This window comes from Hyperolius riggenbachi, chromosome 6 (assembly GCF_040937935.1).
Source record: "Hyperolius riggenbachi isolate aHypRig1 chromosome 6, aHypRig1.pri, whole genome shotgun sequence".
Classification (NCBI taxonomy): domain Eukaryota; kingdom Metazoa; phylum Chordata; class Amphibia; order Anura; family Hyperoliidae; genus Hyperolius; species Hyperolius riggenbachi.
The window spans coordinates 61,677,994-61,695,398 of NC_090651.1; the positions used below are offsets into that span (position 1 = coordinate 61,677,994).

General features: G+C 47.1%; 1 protein-coding gene across 10 annotated transcripts in view; it reads right to left on the bottom strand.

Moving 5' to 3' along the window:
• The window catches only part of DAB1 (DAB adaptor protein 1), a 996,155-nt gene that overhangs the window by 378,187 nt on the left and 600,563 nt on the right, over positions 1-17,405 (bottom strand). For all 10 annotated transcript variants that reach the window (XM_068239411.1, XM_068239410.1, XM_068239407.1 and 7 more), the window contains exon 4: positions 11,129-11,244. The gene's annotated coding sequence lies outside the window, so the exon portion shown is untranslated. The remainder of the gene's footprint in view (positions 1-11,128; positions 11,245-17,405) is intronic.

The following is a 17,405-nucleotide window of genomic DNA, read 5'->3' on the forward strand; positions in this document are numbered from 1 at the left end:
ATCTGGCGGTGGACCAACAATCAAGCACCAACAAAGACTGCGCCATCCATTGCATTGCAAACGCCTACGAGCTGCTGGCAGCAGATGGGAACCCGGAGTGTGTGTACAACAAGCAACTTATGAGACCACATCTGCTGCAGTGCTTCACCAACAGGAAGATAACTGAATTTCCCAAGGATTACAAACCAGCAGGACAACCTTCAGGCCTGGAACCCACTGAAAACCGCAAACGCAAAACGCAACCGCTAGCGTTTTGTCTGAGCGGTTTGCAAGCGGATTCATGTGCGTTTTTGGTCGTGTTTTGCAACATTGTATTTTTTTCCCCAGCGGGTGCGTAGCGTTTTGCGTTTTTATCCTGATTGGTCCTGTGAATTATTTTTCATTTTGTTACAGTGTGCTGAACCGCAAAACGCTAGCAAAACCGCTCAGTTTAGGTTTTGCTGAGCGTTTCCGCTAGCGGTTCAATACTTTACATTGAAGCGCTAACGCTCCCAAAATGCTGCACGTCCTGCGTTTGCGTTTCTGAGAAACGCAAACGCTCCTGTGGAAGTTGCCCCATCCATTAACATTAGCCCAGCGTTTTGGCAAACTGCTAGCGTATCGCAGTGCTGCCAAAACGCTGCCAAAAGCGCTCCTGTGGGTTCCAGCCCTCAGTGAAACCTTTTAAATGGAAGCCCTGAAGCTAGAGTGGATTCCCCATTGCATTGCTTGCCTCCCATCACCTGCAACACCAGCATCTCTGCAATGATACAGTCACCGGTCACGTAAGTAGTAGCTGACTATTCTCCTAACATGTTAATCTTTACTAACTCAGGAATGAGATGCCATGCTAGCAAATGAAAGCCACTAGCAGCTTATTAATGAACTGGCTGCTTAATAATTAACTGGAAGGTGGAATTAATTTGCTAATGCCCTCATTTTTGATAGATTTTTTTTTTCAATTTTTTTTTCTATACCATCAAATGTATAAATAAATAAAAATAGTTTATAATGGCATCATCCTGAGCTAGTGATGATTTACATGTAAGAAGGATTGTCCACCCGACCCAAGCCATACCTTCTGTTCCATGCTGCAAACATCTATCCGCTCCACTCCAACATCCTAATCGCCTCTGAAACATCTAGCTTAGCTTAAACACCCCTCTACAAGCAGCCTAATAAACAGGCTGGGTAAGCATCTAAAAACAAAGCTAGGTGAGTACCTACAAAACAGTCTATTAGGGCCCTTTTCCACTAGCAATCGCTAGCGTTCACGCTGAACGCTAGCGATTGCTGAATCGCAATTAGCGGCGATTCCCCGACGTTCGCGGCCGCGATTTTGCTATGCTATGCACTGCATAGCAAAATCGCGGCAAATATTGCTCCGCCGCGCGTTCGCGTTCCCGACAAAAACGAATCGCGGTAGTAGAAATGACCTACCGCGATTCCTATGTTAAAAAGCAAACCGTAGCGCTGGTGGAAAAGGGCCCTAAAACAGTCTGGGTAAGTATCTAAAAACAAAGCTAGGTGAGTATCTATAAAACAGTCTGGGTAAGTATTTAACATAAAAAAAACTAGGTGAGTATCTAATAAACATGCTAGGTGAGTATTATCCTTCACTCAGGGCAATAACTGTCTTTTTTTATTTTCACTTTATTGTTGTTATAGCCCCCCCCCCCCCCCCCCTAAAAAAAAATACAACCCCACCCCCTCCTCCCCCCTCCAAAAAAAAAAAGAAAAAAAATACAAAATGTAGAAAAAAATGCAAAAAAAAAAAAAATCCGCCTCTCTCCCTGAACATTCTTTTCTTTGTTTTTTTTTTTTTTTTAAGTGTATTAGGTTTGTACTGACAGACTGAGCAAATCATGGTTCACAATGAAGCTGGGCATACACTATTAGATATTTTTGGAGATCAGATAAACAATCAATATCCCCCTAATATTGATCCTTTATCTGAGTACCACCCTGCACAAACTGGTGCCCCTGGGTAATCAATAAAAGAAAAGTCTTTCTTAACTAATTTTTTATTGATATATTGATCAAAAATTATTTGAGAATGACCTAATTTTTAATAGATTTTTGTTTTAATCAATTTTTCCATACAACAAATGTCTAAATTATTACAAATGTCTAATGATGACTGTCCATCTTCACACAGCCAGGCATACAGACTTACACCGACTGAATGACATACCGACTGAAGTAGAGTGACACACACAGACACACACTCACTGACTAACTGCAGTGATAGGGCAGAGCATAGAGGTTAGGAGATAAAGGGTTAGACAGACTCACAGTGACTGTAGTGATAGGGTAGGGCATACTCAGGGCCGGCCTTAGGTTTCACAGCGCCCTGAGCGAAACCGGATTTTGTTGCGCCCCCCCCATAAGTAGCATAGTTGTCCCCATATAGGTAGCATAGTTGCCGCCAGTGTAGGTAGTATAGTTGCCCCATATAGGTAGCATAGCTGCCCTCAGTGTAGCTAGTACAGTTTCCCCTAGTGTAGTAGCATGGTTTCCCCCAGTGTAGGTAGTTTGCCCCAGTTTGCCCCCAGCAGTGTAGGTAGCTTGCCCCCAGCGTAGGTAGCTTGCCCCCAGCGTAGGTAGCTTGCCCCAGTATGCCCCCAGCGTAGGTAGCTTGCCCCAGTATGCCCCCAGCGTAGGTAGCTTGCCCCAGTATGCCCCCAACGTAGGTAGCTTGCCCCAGTATGACCCCAGCGTAGGTAGCTTGCCCCCAGCGTAGGTAGCTTGCCCCAGTATACCCCCAGCATAGGTAGCTTGCGCCAGTATGCCCCCAGTGTAGGTAGCTTGCCCCAGTATGCCCCCAGCGTAGGTAGCTTGCCCCAGTATGCCCCCAGCGTAGGTAGCTTGCCCCAGTATGCCCCCAGCGTAGGTAGCTTGCCCCAGTATGCCCCCAGCGTAGGTAGCTTGCCCCCAGTGTAGGTAGCTTGCCCCCAGCATAGGTAGCTTGCCCCAGTATGCCCCCAGCATAGGTAGCTTGCCCCAGTATGCCCCCAGCTTAGGTAGCTTGCCCCAGTATGCCCCCAGCGTAGGCAGCTTGCCCCAGTATGCCCCCAGCGTAGGTAGCTTGCCCCCAGCGTAGGTAGCTTGCCCCCAGCGTAGGTAGCTTGCCCCAGTATACCCCCAGCATAGGTAGCTTGCCCCAGTATACCCCCAGCATAGGTAGCTTGCCCCAGTATGCTACCACTGTAGGTAGCTTGCCCCAGTATGCCCCCAGCGTAGGTAGCTTGCCCCCAGCATAGGTAGCTTGCCCCAGTATGCCCCCAGCGTAGGTAGCTTGCCCCAGTATGCCCCCAGCATAGGTAGCTTGCCCCAGTATGCCCCCAGCATAGGTAGCTTGCCCCAGTATGCCCCCAGCGTAGGTAGCTTGCCCCAGTATGCCCCCAGCGTAGGTAGCTTGCCCCAGTATGCCCCCAGCGTAGGTAGCTTGCCCCAGTATGCCCCCAGCGTAGGTAGCTTGCCCCAGTATGCTCCCAACGTAGGTAGCTTGCCCCAGTATGACCCCAGCGTAGGTAGCTTGCCCCCAGCGTAGGTAGCTTGCCCCAGTATACCCCCAGCATAGGTAGCTTGCCCCAGTATGCCCCCAGCGTAGGTAGCTTGCCCCAGTATGCCCCCAGCGTAGGTAGCTTGCCCCCAGTGTAGGTAGCTTGCCCCCAGCGTAGGTAGCTTGCCCCCAGCGTAGGTAGCTTGCCCCAGTATGCCCCCAGCATAGGTAGCTTGCCCCAGTATGCCCCCAGCGTAGCTAGCTTGCCCCTGCATGCCCCCAGCGTAGGTAGCTTGCCCCAGTATGCCCCCAGCGTAGGTAGCTTGCCCCAGTATGCCCCCAGCGTAGGTAGCTTGCCCCAGTATGCCCCCAGAGTAGGTAGCTTGCCCCAGTATGCCCCCAGCATAGGTAGCTTGCCCCAGTATGCCCCCAGCGTAGGTAGCTTTCCCCAGTATGCCCCCAGCGTAGGTAGCTTGCCCCTGTATGCCCCCAGCGTAGGTAGCTTGCCCCAGTATGCCCCCAGCGTAGGTAGCTTGCCCCAGTATGCCCCCAGCGTAGGTAGCTTGCCCCTGTATGCCCCCAGCGTAGGTAGCTTGCCCCAGTATGCCCCCAGCGTAGGTAGCTTGCCCCTGTATGCCCCCAGCGTAGGTAGCTTGCCCCAGTATGCCCCCAGCGTAGGTAGCTTGCCCCTGTATGCCCCCAACGTAGGTAGCTTGCCCCTGTATGCCCCCAACGTAGGTAGCTTGCCCCTGTATGCCCCCAGCGTAGGTAGCTTGCCCCTGTATGCCCCCAGTGTAGGTAGCTTGCCCCAGTATGCCCCCAGCGTAGGTAGCTTGCCCCCAGCGTAGGTAGCTTGCCCCAGTATGCCCCCAGTGTAAGTAGCTTGCCCCCAGCGTAGGTAGCTTGCCCCAGTATGCCCCCAGCGTAGGTAGCTTGCCCCTGTATGCCCCCAGCGTAGGTAGCTTGCCCCAGTATGCCCCCAGCGTAGGTAGCTTGCCCCTGTATGCCCCCAGCGTAGGTAGCTTGCCCCAGTATGCCCCCAGCGTAGGTAGCTTGCCCCCAGCGTAGGTAGCTTGCCCCAGTATGCCCCCAGCGTAGGTAGCTTGCCCCAGTATGCCCCCTCCTTTATGTGTCAGCGGGCCGGGCAGAGACTGACTCACCTGACATCCAGCTCCAGCGCCGACATCACTCTTCTCTCCCTGCTCCATCTGTAGTTAGAGCAGGCTACAAGAAAATGGCCGCCGTTTGTCTGCATTTGTGGACGTCGGCGGCCATTTTCTTGTAGTCCTGCTCTAAAGACAGACTGAGAGGACACCGGGAGACAGCGGGGTGGCGAGGGGCGGCAAGGGGCGACAGGGCACATGCGCCCTTGAGAGCACGGCGCCCTGAGCGACCGCACAGGTCGCTCATAGCAAAGGCCGGCCCTGGGCATACTGGTTAGGAGATGTAGGGATAGACAGACTCACAGTGACTGCAGTGATAGGGTAGGGCATACAGGTTAGGAGATGTAGGGTTAGACAGACTCACAGTGACTGTAGTGATAGGGTAGGGGGCATACAGGTTAGGAGATGAAGGGTTAGACAGACTCACAGTGACTGTAGTGATAGGGTAGGGCATACAGGATAGGAGATGTAGGGTTAGACAGACTCATAGTGACTGTAGTGATAGGGTAGGGCATGCAGGTTAGGAGATGTAGGGTTAGAAAGACTCACAGTGACTGTAGTGATAGGGTAGGGCATGCAGGTTAAGAGATGTAGGGTTAGACAGACTCACAGTGACTGTAGTGATAGGGTAGGGCATACAGGTTAGGAGATGTTGGGATAGACTGACTCACAGTGACTGTAGTGATAGGGTAGGGCATACTGGTTAGGAGATGAAGGGTTAGACAGACTCACAGTGACTGTAGTGATAGGGTAGGGCATACTGGTTAGGAGATGAAGGGTTAGACAGACTCACAGTGACTGTAGTGATAGGGTAGGGCATGCAGGTTAGGAGATGTAGGGATAGACAGACTGACAGTGACTGTAGTGATAGGGTAGGGCATACTGGTTAAGAGATGTAGTGTTAGATAACAGTATTTGTATGTTCTCATCTGAAGCATGGTTACCTTTGTTTAGTGTCTGTGAAGTCCCATTCTGCAGATATTCCCATTTTCTGCTAGCCTGCAGGGGGAAGTGGGAATGCCTGAGAAATGGGACATCAAACAAAGTAAACATGCTATTTTCCTATGAATCATAATTAGTTACTTACCTTTGTCTCTGTGAAATCCCTTTCTTTAGTAATCTGATCTTCACAGAGGAAGAGGGAATATTTCAGAAATGGAACATCACAGAGACACAGTAAAGGCACACAGCTAATCATGCCCCATAATAGAATATACAAATACTTTTTACAAAAAAAAAAAAAAAAAACACAAGGTAAAAGATGACTAGCATCTATTAGAGTAGGGTAGCGTAGTGTAGTGTAGGACCTGTCCGAGAGGAGTCTACCTTGGCGTTGGTGGGCAGGCTTACAATCTTTTGGCCAAAGATGTTCATGTTATCTGCAGGGAATAAGGTGCCATTTTATCAATGTTACCCGGCAGATTTGATCATTATGATTAAATCTGCTGGAGAACGATGCCATAATATGGCTGTCTGATCATAATTTGAAACGTTTTCCAGATGAAATCAATCCATGCTATCGATTTCTGCCGACAGAAAGGGAGCAACCCAGTGCGCAATGCTAGATTTTGGGATGACTGACGAACCCGCTCATCTAAAATGTGTTCCCCAGGGGCTGTATCCCGCTTGGGCTGGTCCTGAAGGGAGGCATTTTAGTGCACACCAGTGGCTTCCTGCCAGCAATTCCCTTCACGGACACTGCAGGCCTCATTTAGCCTATGAAGGGTGACAACATGAAAGGAATAACAGGGCCACCTCTCTTTATACAGTATCATTTTTGGCCAATTGATTAACTAAAAGACTCCTAAGCTGTGTTTTTATGCAAATTTTCGCATTCCGATGTTCCCATGCACACCAAGGAAGTTAATGTGAATGACATTATATATAATCAACTAAAAATCACTTTCAAATTTTCACATTCTTAATTATATGCGATGTGCATGTCCATTGTGCAGAAGAAGCAAGCATGTAGGCCGTTTCTTCTGCAGAAAATTGGAATGCGAAAATTCACACAACGCATGTCCAATGTGATGCCACTGACTTGCATTAGATATGCGACAAATGTAAATTCGCAAAAGCGCAATTTGCACACAAGTAATGTCATGTGTGAAAGATGCCTAATAATTGTATTTTTTTCTTCTTTACTACAGGTTTTCAAGCCAGAGCAAGCGCTTTCTTCCTTTTATTTTCCTGTCAGGGCTGGGAGTCACAACTGGCGGCAATTAGAGGCCAACATTAATTTGCTTTTTTCTTCTTGGTATCAAAAAATGACCCATTTTGCAAATAGTTGGAAGGAAAAGAATTTCAATCAGGAAAACCAGAGCATCTGGTCAGAACGCTTGTCTGTGGTCAGTGATGCTGAGTGCATCAGAGGCCAGTAATTGTCCATTATACAGTCTGTTATCATGCGGGCCATGAGAGAGAGGAAACGCAGTGCCTGGTAGTCATGCATAGCATGTCAGTCAGATACACTCCGCATCCTCCATTGGCCAGAAAAGGATCAAGATGAAATGGAGCCTTTGGCAAGATAGCAGTTTCTGCCCACCGCTGATGGTTACCTGGCTTTTTTTAGTTAGATTTGGTGGTGTTAGCATCCACCAAGCCCCTAGACTCTCTACAGGCCCTAGGCAGCTGCCTAGGTTCGCCTTGTGGATGATCCAGCTCTGCCATTGGCCAGCAAACACCAGACTATAACAGTCTATTAGTAGCTCTGATAAGTAGTCACTTATGGCACATCTCGGTGGCAGGGTATCTGCCCTCTTATGGTGGCCACTAATGATCCAATCTTTTTTGTCCAGTCTTACCAAATCTGTGCGGTAGAAGGGTAAACTGAGTGAATACATTGAATATATAATTTAGATCGTCCCTCATGTTACATAGAAGTGGTAAGATTGGACAAAAAAAGACTGGGTCATTAGTGGGCACCTTTCGGCAGGGCAGCTGCTAGCTCCTTGCTAAGCAAGCAACGGCCTAGGGCCTCACCTCCTGCAGAGGCCTCAGGCTGGGCTGCCCCCGTGTTCCACAACTACCCTGCCCACAGCCACTTTACTTACATGTTCATGCGATCCAGTGGCAAATCACTTCTCTCCTCGCATAGCACTGGGAGTAACCATGGTGACTGGATGATAAGCGGCAACAACCCCGCTTAGGGTCTGGTCACCATGGTTACTCCTAGCGCGGGCGCCTCCATGTTGATTCGCATTCTTCGTTCTCCCTTGCGGCTTCCTCCAAGTGTCGGCTTATCGCGTCATTATGCGACACACTGTAGTACTGTACACCTGCATTAACTGCTGAGAGCTATGCTTCTTGTGCAAGCTGCTGCATGATTATTGCATACAAATCCCTGCATATTGAGCACTGTGCATTTTGATCTAGCTTAGATGCTGTCTGCGCTCCCAATTATTGACTGAATTTAGATCCAGTACTATAGGATACTTTATGTGCTTGAAGATGACCGTTTCTAATACAGTAAACCACTTTGTCCAGTCCCTTGGAGTTCACTATAAGGGAATTTTACTATATTTTGTTTAGTTTTTTTGAATTCCTCCACTGAGTGGTGACAATGTAATGGAAACAGAACACTGAGCAAAACAAATTTTCAGCAATCAGGATGAAAAGTTAATATAAACACTGTATAGAAACCGAGCACCAGAATACTTTTTGATTGGCTAAATGTGCTGACCAGTAAGATTCAGGTCTGGAACCCACTTGCAATTGCAATCGCTTAGCTTTTTTGCTAGAGTTTTGTAAAACAATATCAGCAGGGATTCCTGGTATTTTTGGAGTAGTTTTATTCTATTTCTAGCGATAAGGATTGTGATTTGAAATTGCAATTTGCCAGGCGGTGGGGATGCAGCATTTGCAGAAATGCTGCAGGCAGAGTGAGGCCTGGAACCCACTAAAAGCGGAAAGTGCTATCGCAATCGCTAGCGATTTGTGGTAGCCTTTTGCTACCACAAATTGATTTGATTTTGGGAGCGATTTCCCTGCTCCTATACAATACATTAAATAGGAAATGCTCCAAAATGCTACAGGTCCTGCGATTGAGATTTCCGTAACCTCCTTGGCAGTAATCCCGAGCTAGGGTCGGGGCAGATAACCGCAGCTAAGAGTAGTAATCCCAACCTCTGCCCGGGGTAGCCTCCGGAGGCTGTGTGCAGAGTATAGCGCGCAGCATGCAGTTTTAAATACCTCCCGGGGATCCCGATGTCGGCCGCCATTCCTCCACCTTTCCTCTGGGGCTCTGCTTCCTGCTGGTGAGATCGCCCGCTGTTGTCATGACGACAGCTGGCAATTTCACTTTACAGTTGCAGCGCCACTCGGAGGGTGGAGGCAGCGCTGGGGCCAGGGAGGTGAGTGATTGTACAAATACTGCAGATTTTTCCAGGTTTTAGGGTCTGAAAGGGTGCAAAAAAATTGCACTGTTGGACAAAGGTTACTTCTAAGCCTAGTAACCTTTTTCATCACTAAACTGTCCATAATCAATGGGAAGTTAATAGATCAGAAATGCTGCAGGTATGAGTTAGCATAACAAAGGGGAAGAGGCGCCCAGTATGGATAAAATAGGTTAAAAACAAGTAAAATAAAATAAACCTATAGGTGGCTTACCTCTCAGTACGACACAATCAGTGGAAGGTAACAATTTTTATTTACATTGCCAACATGTTTCGCCCACTTCATCAAGCCAATTAAAGTGCCACAATTTATAAGCCTCAGAACGCCTCTTATGTTTTGCCCAAGATGTTCATCATCCAACCCTCGGTCGATTTTAATTGGGTTAATTCACAATGCTTTCTTCAACAATTACCATATATACCCAAGGATAATCTCCCACTTGGCCTAAAAAACCCCCGCTAAAAGCTATGACCCGCTGATTGGACAAACAACCAATGTACAGCTGTCACCCCCTCCTTGCAAAGCGTGCATTGCTGCTGCCCTGTATATATAATGCGTGCAGAGAGCATGCTGCAGTATGTATAGCTACCTGTCCCCATGCAGCTTCTGAACTGGCCACTAGAGCTTCAGCTCACTGTCATGTGACCACAGTAAGCCTGGAGCTCTAGTAGCCAATTCAGAAAGCTGCAAGGATACAAGTCGGAGTGAAGACAGGTAGGTATAGATAATGTAGCACACTCGGCTGCGCTCTGCATACATAGCCCCCCTTGTCACCTGCAGCAATCCTCCAAAACGTGGGTGTCATAAAGTGGGCTTATCCACAGTGATATGCGGTATCTCACCTGCATACATTAAATAAGGGTGGCAGGAAAAAAGGGCAGGTGTAAAGCTGGAATTGTTAAATATCATCTATAACAATGAAAGTGAAGAAACTGAGCACTGCTGATTTGCGTTACATACAAGGCCTAAATAGCATAACAGTGATATAGCAGTGAACTGTATCTGGCCTGGTAATAACTGTTGTATTCTTTATAGGCTTTAAGAAACAACATAATTTCTGCAAATAAACTTTCAGTTTGTTATTGGCGCCTGCAAATGTATTAATGTGGGCTATAATTTTCCTTGCCTGGGTCACCCAAATAGACAGAAACGAACCATGGGAAAAATGATCATTGAAAGGTGCTCTAACTCTTCCCCACACCACAAATGATTATTACTTTGTATTTACATTAAGCAAAATATTTTTCCACTCGAGGTGATTGCGATGTGAACTGTCGGGAGCAAAACGCAATTTGCAGCAATAATCGCGCAGTGATACGTTTGCACTTGGGGAAAAATCGAAACGTGCTAACGGAAAAAGTGCACCACGATTTACATGTAAATCACGGTGCACTAGCGATCAACAAAACACAGGCGATCCGCTTGATCACGGCTAGTGGAAAAGGGCTCTCACTGTCCCTCAGAAGAGCACAATTTAATCCCTACTATAGTCATTTGTCTATAATAGTCTAGGGGCAATTATTATTATTATTATTATTATTTTATAAGGAGGAAGCCAATTAAGTTATCTGTATGTTTTTCAGATAAGGGAGGAAACGGAAGTGCCTGGAGGAAACCCACGCAGACACTGGGAGAACATACAAACTCCTTGCAGATAGTGCCCTGGCTGGGATTCCAACCAGGGACCATTCACGAAAGTAATATTCTCCAGCAATAAACCCCCTAAAGAGGCTAACAGTCTTTTCCACACTGCCCACAGCTATGTTTTTTTTTTTCTTAAAATAAGTTTGTGATTGGTTACCTAACACACAGGTGCGGCCATGTCTAATAATCTATCACAGCCAATCACAACACTTCAGTAATTTGATTATGTTAAACCTATAGAAATCTTATTTGCCATGTTTTCCTTAAATAAATAAAAAAAATCTCTTCACTTTACACTGTGGTATTATATGTCTCCGATATAAGCAGCGACTTTGAATGCTATTCATTTCACTCAGTCCTGTCAGCTCCTTCCTCGGGGCTCAGGCTGTCAGTTCTCTTCAGAGATATGAAGGAATGAGAGAGGGAGACGTGAATTACTTACATTTCCCATAATGCACCATTCTCCTGGGATGCGAGTGTGTCAGCGAACAGGCGGCTCCAATGCTGCACTACTTTCTCCTCTGGCTCATGGTGATATCACACAGCGCCGGCGGAACCCTGAAAGACAAGCAGTTTGCAGGTGGTGAGCGGAAAGAGAGGTGCACGCCGCCGGTCCGTCATGTTTTGTGTGCTAATGAGGGCCTCATGCATGGCCGACCCCACGGAGGCAGCATGAATGAGCTGGGGAGAGAAGGCACTGTCACTGCTGCTGAGCTGAAGGACTGCACAGTTGTGATTGGAATTTTCAATCAGGCCTCTCACAATTCATCACGTTACTAGCGGAGGGGGGTGGGAGAACTCTCATCGACAGGCTTCTTCCTCTGTGCTCTCTGCAAGAGGGGCTCTCAAGCAGCGCAGGGCCTTAAAGGACACATCCGAGCAAAAAAAGGAAAAAAAAAAACAAGATCTACTTACCTGGAGCTCCCTCCAGCAACTGATCTGTTCCTCCCTCCGATGCCCCCAGGATCCCCTCGGTTGCAGATGCTGACCTCAACAGGTTGCCTGTGTGAGTGCGCGGCTGCGCCGTATGCGATCGCACTCCTGTAGCCTGGAGCGTTCTGCACAGTAGAAGGCGACCTAGCGAGGTCGGCACCTGCAACGGAGGGGATCCGGGGACACCGGAGCTGCGGTGAAGGACAGATAGGCTGCCAGGGGCTGGAGTAAGCCCCAGGAAAGTAGATCTTGTTTTTTTATTTTGCTCGGACCTGTCCTTTAAAGCTTCAAGGGAACCTATGTTGGCGCTTTATAAATACAATAAATACATAAATAAAACCTTAACTGTGTTCAGAAAAAAAGTTTCACTTACCTGGGGCTTCCCCAAGCCCCCTGCAGCCATCCTTAGCCCTCGCAGATCCTTGATGATTCTACGCCCCCCCCCCCCCCCCCCCGCCGCAGCTTAGTTTTGTTTTAGGCCAACAGAGTCAGCGCACCACTGCGCCTGCATCCGTGTTCGCGTTTCCATCGTCAAGAGCATCCTAAGCAGGTGCAGTGCGTGGTTTTCTCTTACAAAGCCTGCACAGGACACTCTTGACGACAGGAATGCAAACAAGGCTGCGCACGGCCAGGGCAGCGCAGGAACAGTGACCCGCGGACTCTCAGTCGGCCGTAAACGAATCTTAGCGGTGAGTGACGGCGCAGGAATAGGACGGCTGCAGGGGGCTTGGGGAGGCCCCAGGAAAGTGAAACTTTTTTTTTTTTTAACACAGTTAAGGTTCTCTTTAATACACATCATGCAATATTCACTTCAAATTCTATCAAGCGAGCGATCACATTGATATTCAGATCTGCCATCGATCGGATATAGAGGAAAGCTAGTGTACACATATATGCAATTTCTTTAAAAATTCATATCACATTTGTGATCATTTTTCCGATTGAATATTAATCAAACATTAACAAGCGCATTTTTCTTCATACAAAAACACATGGGGGTTGATTCACTAAACCGCGCTAACGCGTAGCACGGCCGTTAACACGCCTTATCAAAGTCAACGCGCCTTATCAGAGTAGCACAGTGAGTGCTACGAACTTATGCCTGCTAATTGGCAATGATGAGAGATCCACTTGTCCGGCCCTGAGCCCGTAGCGCTCACTATGCTACTCTGATAAGGCTTGTTAACTTTCATAAGGCGTGTTAACTTTGGTAAGGCGTGTTATCTCTGATTGTGTTATGCGTTAGTACGGTTTAGTGAATCAACCCCATGGTGTGCAGAAGACGCATGCAGAAAAACGTGCACAGAAAACTGAAAGACAAGTGTGTTCCCTGCCTTACTTGAAGAGGATCAGCATGACAGCCAGGCAGTCTGCAAATAAATATGTCAGCCTTTATACAGGGCTGTGGAGTCGGAGTTGGAGTTGAGGAGTTGAGTTGAGGAGTCGGAGTAATTTTGGGCACCCGGAGTCGGAGTCGTGGTTTCAGAAACTGAGGAGTCGGGAGTTGGAGTCGCATGATTTTTGTACAAAATCCACAGCCCTGTTAAGTATTAGACTAAGGAGTCGGAGTCGAGGAGTCGGAGTCTGAGCAATTTTGGGTACCCGGAGTCGGAGTTGGAGTCGTGGTTTCAGAAACTGAGGAGTCGGAGTATGAGTTGGAGATTTTTGTACCGACTCCACAGCCCTGCCTTTATATACCTCCAGTCCCCATATACCTCTCGCTATAGGTGTGCTTTAACTGGTAGTACCATAAGGGCCCGTTTCCACTTGTGCGGTGGGAATCGCCGCAGACATTTTTTTGATTCGGATGTGAATTTCGCATGCGGTTGTATGCGAATTCGCATATGATTTCGCATGGATAACTATGTATGCGAATTTAACCATGGCAGTGCCTTTGTGCTTTTCTATTGTTTCTATGCAAAATCGTACGCAAATTCGCATGAAAATACCCTACCAAAACCGCATGTGAATTTCCTATTTAATACATTTTATGCGAATCACATATCGGTATGCAAATTCTGATGGCTCTGCCATCCAGATTTTTTTCTGCACAGAAAAATGCTCAGAAATCCTGACAACTGGAACAGCCCCATCCACTTGTATTGTCTATGCAAATCTGCATGCAGGAAACGCATGCAGATTCGCTCTAGTGGAAACAGGCCCTAACTGTTTGGTCATAGACACTATAAATTAAAAGAGTACCTGTCACTAAACACAGACCCTATCAGTAGGGCACGCTAGCAAATTATTCCAGCCCTCATGGGTGAAGTGCCTAATAATGGCAGGTCACACGGGTGACTCATCATAGTGGTAGATATGCCCCAACTAGTTGCCGGGACTAGACTTTTCTTTTCTTTTTTAAGGCTAAGTTCACAGTGGGACGTTATGGTGCAAAATTAAGGAGGCAGATAACCCAGGATGTGAAATGTTAAAGCTATGTGTCCTTCACAGTGCACACGATGCATTGAGGTGTACCGCACTGCATAAGGTGAAAGTAGAGCAAGCAGTGCGTGGTACATAACTATTGCCAACAGTATGATGTTTGCACATGCACCATTAAGTCCCAGCAGCAGGTGCAAAGCAATTACTATAATCAATACCCACCCATTAGTTCAGTCTGCTTACAGTGAACCCGAGGGGAGAGTGATATGGAGGCTGTCATATTTCTTTTCTTTTAAGCAATACCAGTTGCCTGGCTGTCCTGCTGATCCTCTCTCTTTAAAGGATGACTGTAGTGAGAGGTGTGTGGAGGATGCCATATTTATTTCCTTTTAAGCAATACCAGTTGCCTGCTGATCTATTTGGCTGAATCACACCAGAAACAAGCATGCAGCTAATTTTGTCATCTGTCAAAATTGTCAGAATCAGAAAAACCTGATCTGCTGCATGCTTGTTCAGGGGCTATGGCTGAAAGTATTAGAGGCAGAGGATCAGCAGGATAGCCAGGTAACTGGTATAGCTTAAATGGAAATAAATATGGCAACCTGCATACACCTCTTTCTACAGTTCTCCTTTAATACTTCCAGCCATAGACCTTGAACAAGCATGCAGCAGATCGGGTGTTTCTGACATTATAGTCAGAACTGACAAGATTAGCTGCGTGCTTGTTTCTGGTGTTATTCATACACTATTGCAGCCAAATAGATCAGCAGTGATGTCAGGCAACTGGTATTTTTTTAAAAGGAAATAAATATGGCAGCCACCATATCCTTGTCACCTCGGGTTCCCTTTAAGTGCACATGCGTCGCACATTTATAACATTTCTCTCCTTAATGTTACTGTTGATCTAATGCACCCTACTACAGCCTGCATTGTGCGACAAAGTGTTGCATTATACTTCCATTATGCGTCTGTAACGTGGCACCACAATGTGACGTCCCACTGTGAACCTAGCCATACCTCCCAACTTTTGAGAGGAGAAAGAGGGACACTTAAAGAAGTTGTCAGGCAAAAAAAAGAGTTTCACTTACCTGGGGCTTCTACCAGCCCCATACATCCATCCTGTGCCCTTGTAGTCACTCACTGCTGCTCCAGCCCCCCGCCGCCAACTAGTTTTGGGACGCATTGTGACCATATTTTTGCATTCCCGCTGGTGCAGGAACATTAACACATACATTTTTAGCATTAGCAGTGCAACGCAAAGAAACATTTTCGCGTTAGCGTTACACCGCTAATGCAAAAAAAATTGTATGTGTTAATGTTCCTGCACCAGCGGGAATGCGAAAAAAACGGACGCAATGTGGCCCGCCGACCTCGAGGTCGGCAAAAACGAAACTAGCTAGCGGCGGGGAACTAGAGCAACAGTGAGTGACTACGAGGGCACAGGACGGCTGTATGGGGCTGGTAGAAGCCCCAGGTAAGTGAAACTCATTTTTTTTGTGGGGGGAGCCTGACAATTCCTTTAAGCCACGCCCCTGTCATGCCCCTAGTCATGCATACCATAAAGATTTCATACGAAAAATGTTATTTTATAATTCAAACTACCCTGGTCCTTTCTATCCTGGTTCATTTCCCTTCATATTCACATTTTAAAATTAGTAATATATCAATTTAACCTTCTTGCCAGTTATCCCGAGCTCAGCTCAGGGTAACCTGCGCAGAAGGATTTCCCCGGCCCCGCTGCACCGATTTTCAAAAAAAAAATTTACTGCTCGCAGCTAGCACTTTCCTAGCTGCGTGCATATTCCGATCGCAACCGCTCGCCACTGATTCACCGCTACCCGCCATGCCGCCCCCCCCCCTCCAGACCCCTTGCGCAGCCTGGCCAATCAGTGCCAGGCAGCGCTGAGGGGTGGATCGGGATTCCCTGTGACGTCCCGACGTCCATAGCGTCGGTGACGTAAACCCGCCCCGTGGCCATGGCGACCGGGGAAGCCCAGCAGGAAATCCTGTTCTGAACGGGATTTCCTGCTTACTCTGATCGCCGAAGGCGATCGGAGTGGGTAGGGGGATGCTGCTTGTCAGCGGCTATCATGTAGCGAGCCCTGGGCTCGCTACATGATTTAAAAAAAAAAAAAAAGTGCTGCGTTGCCCCCTTGCCATCAGAATTGGAACGGCAAGGGGGTTAAAGGATGGGAATACAGTTTAGAGTCAATCAAACACATTTTTAGTAGAGAAATATATATATATTTACATAGAAAGAGGGACAAAGTCCTGAAAGAGGGACAGATGAGGAGGAAAGAGGGACAGGGCTCCCAAAGAGGGACTGCCCCTCCAAAAGAGGGACAGTTGGGAGCTATGAAAAAAAAATCAAGAGCAGCTGAAATAACAAAATTGACAGAAAATTATACATCCTTATATACATTTAACCTTTTCCATACAGATAACATGATAATTGGATTGTATATCACAATAAGTAATATTAACAAAACATTATTAAACATTCAGTCCATATGTTTATATTCCCACAATGAGATCTTCTTTAATTAAATATGAGTCTACAAAATCTGACGAGGCCGGCCATTTCTCCCAATTTTTAATAAATCTGTTTGGGTGAGCTGATAAAAAAAAAAAGTTTTTCAAGTTAAAAGTGTACACAAGCTGAAGCTCCGCTACAAAAACACATACTTACCTAATAAGGAAGGAATCCCCTAATGGTCCTTAAAGCTAATGGGAGTCTATTAAAAAGAAAAAAAACAAACGAGATATTTACCTAAGGAGAGGAAAGGCTCTGGGTCCTATAGAGCTAAAGTTCAATCAAGGACAGGTGCGAGGTGAAAAAAATAACTAACTAAATCTACTTACCTGGGGCTTCCTCCAGCCCCTGGCAACCTATCTGTCCCTTGCCGCAGCTCTAGTGTCCCAGGATTCCCTCCGTTGCAGATGCCGACCTCACCAGGTTGGAATCTTCTGTGCTTGCGCGAGCACGCCACTTTTGATCACGTAGCCTGAAGCGGTCTGCGCAGGTGCAGTACTTCTGCACCTGTGCAGAACGCTCCAGGCTACATGAGCGCGATCACAGAAGATGCTGACCTGGTGATTTCGGCATCTGCAACGAAGGGGACACCGGAGCTGCAGCGAGGGACAGATAGGGTGCCGGGGCTGGAGGAAGCTCCAGGTAAGTAGATCTTGTTTTTTCACCTTTCACCTGTCCTTTAAAGTTCCCTTTTAAGAAAAGAAAATGTCCTTCTGGTCTGCAAAACATATCAGCTCATGAAATCATGTGTAGTGGGAACAAGGCCTACACAGGATTATCGGTGCCTGAAGATAATTTTTAAATATTTTATGCACAGACAGAAAAATAAAACACTTTCGTCCAATATGTAAACACAGCTCACTCATGATTG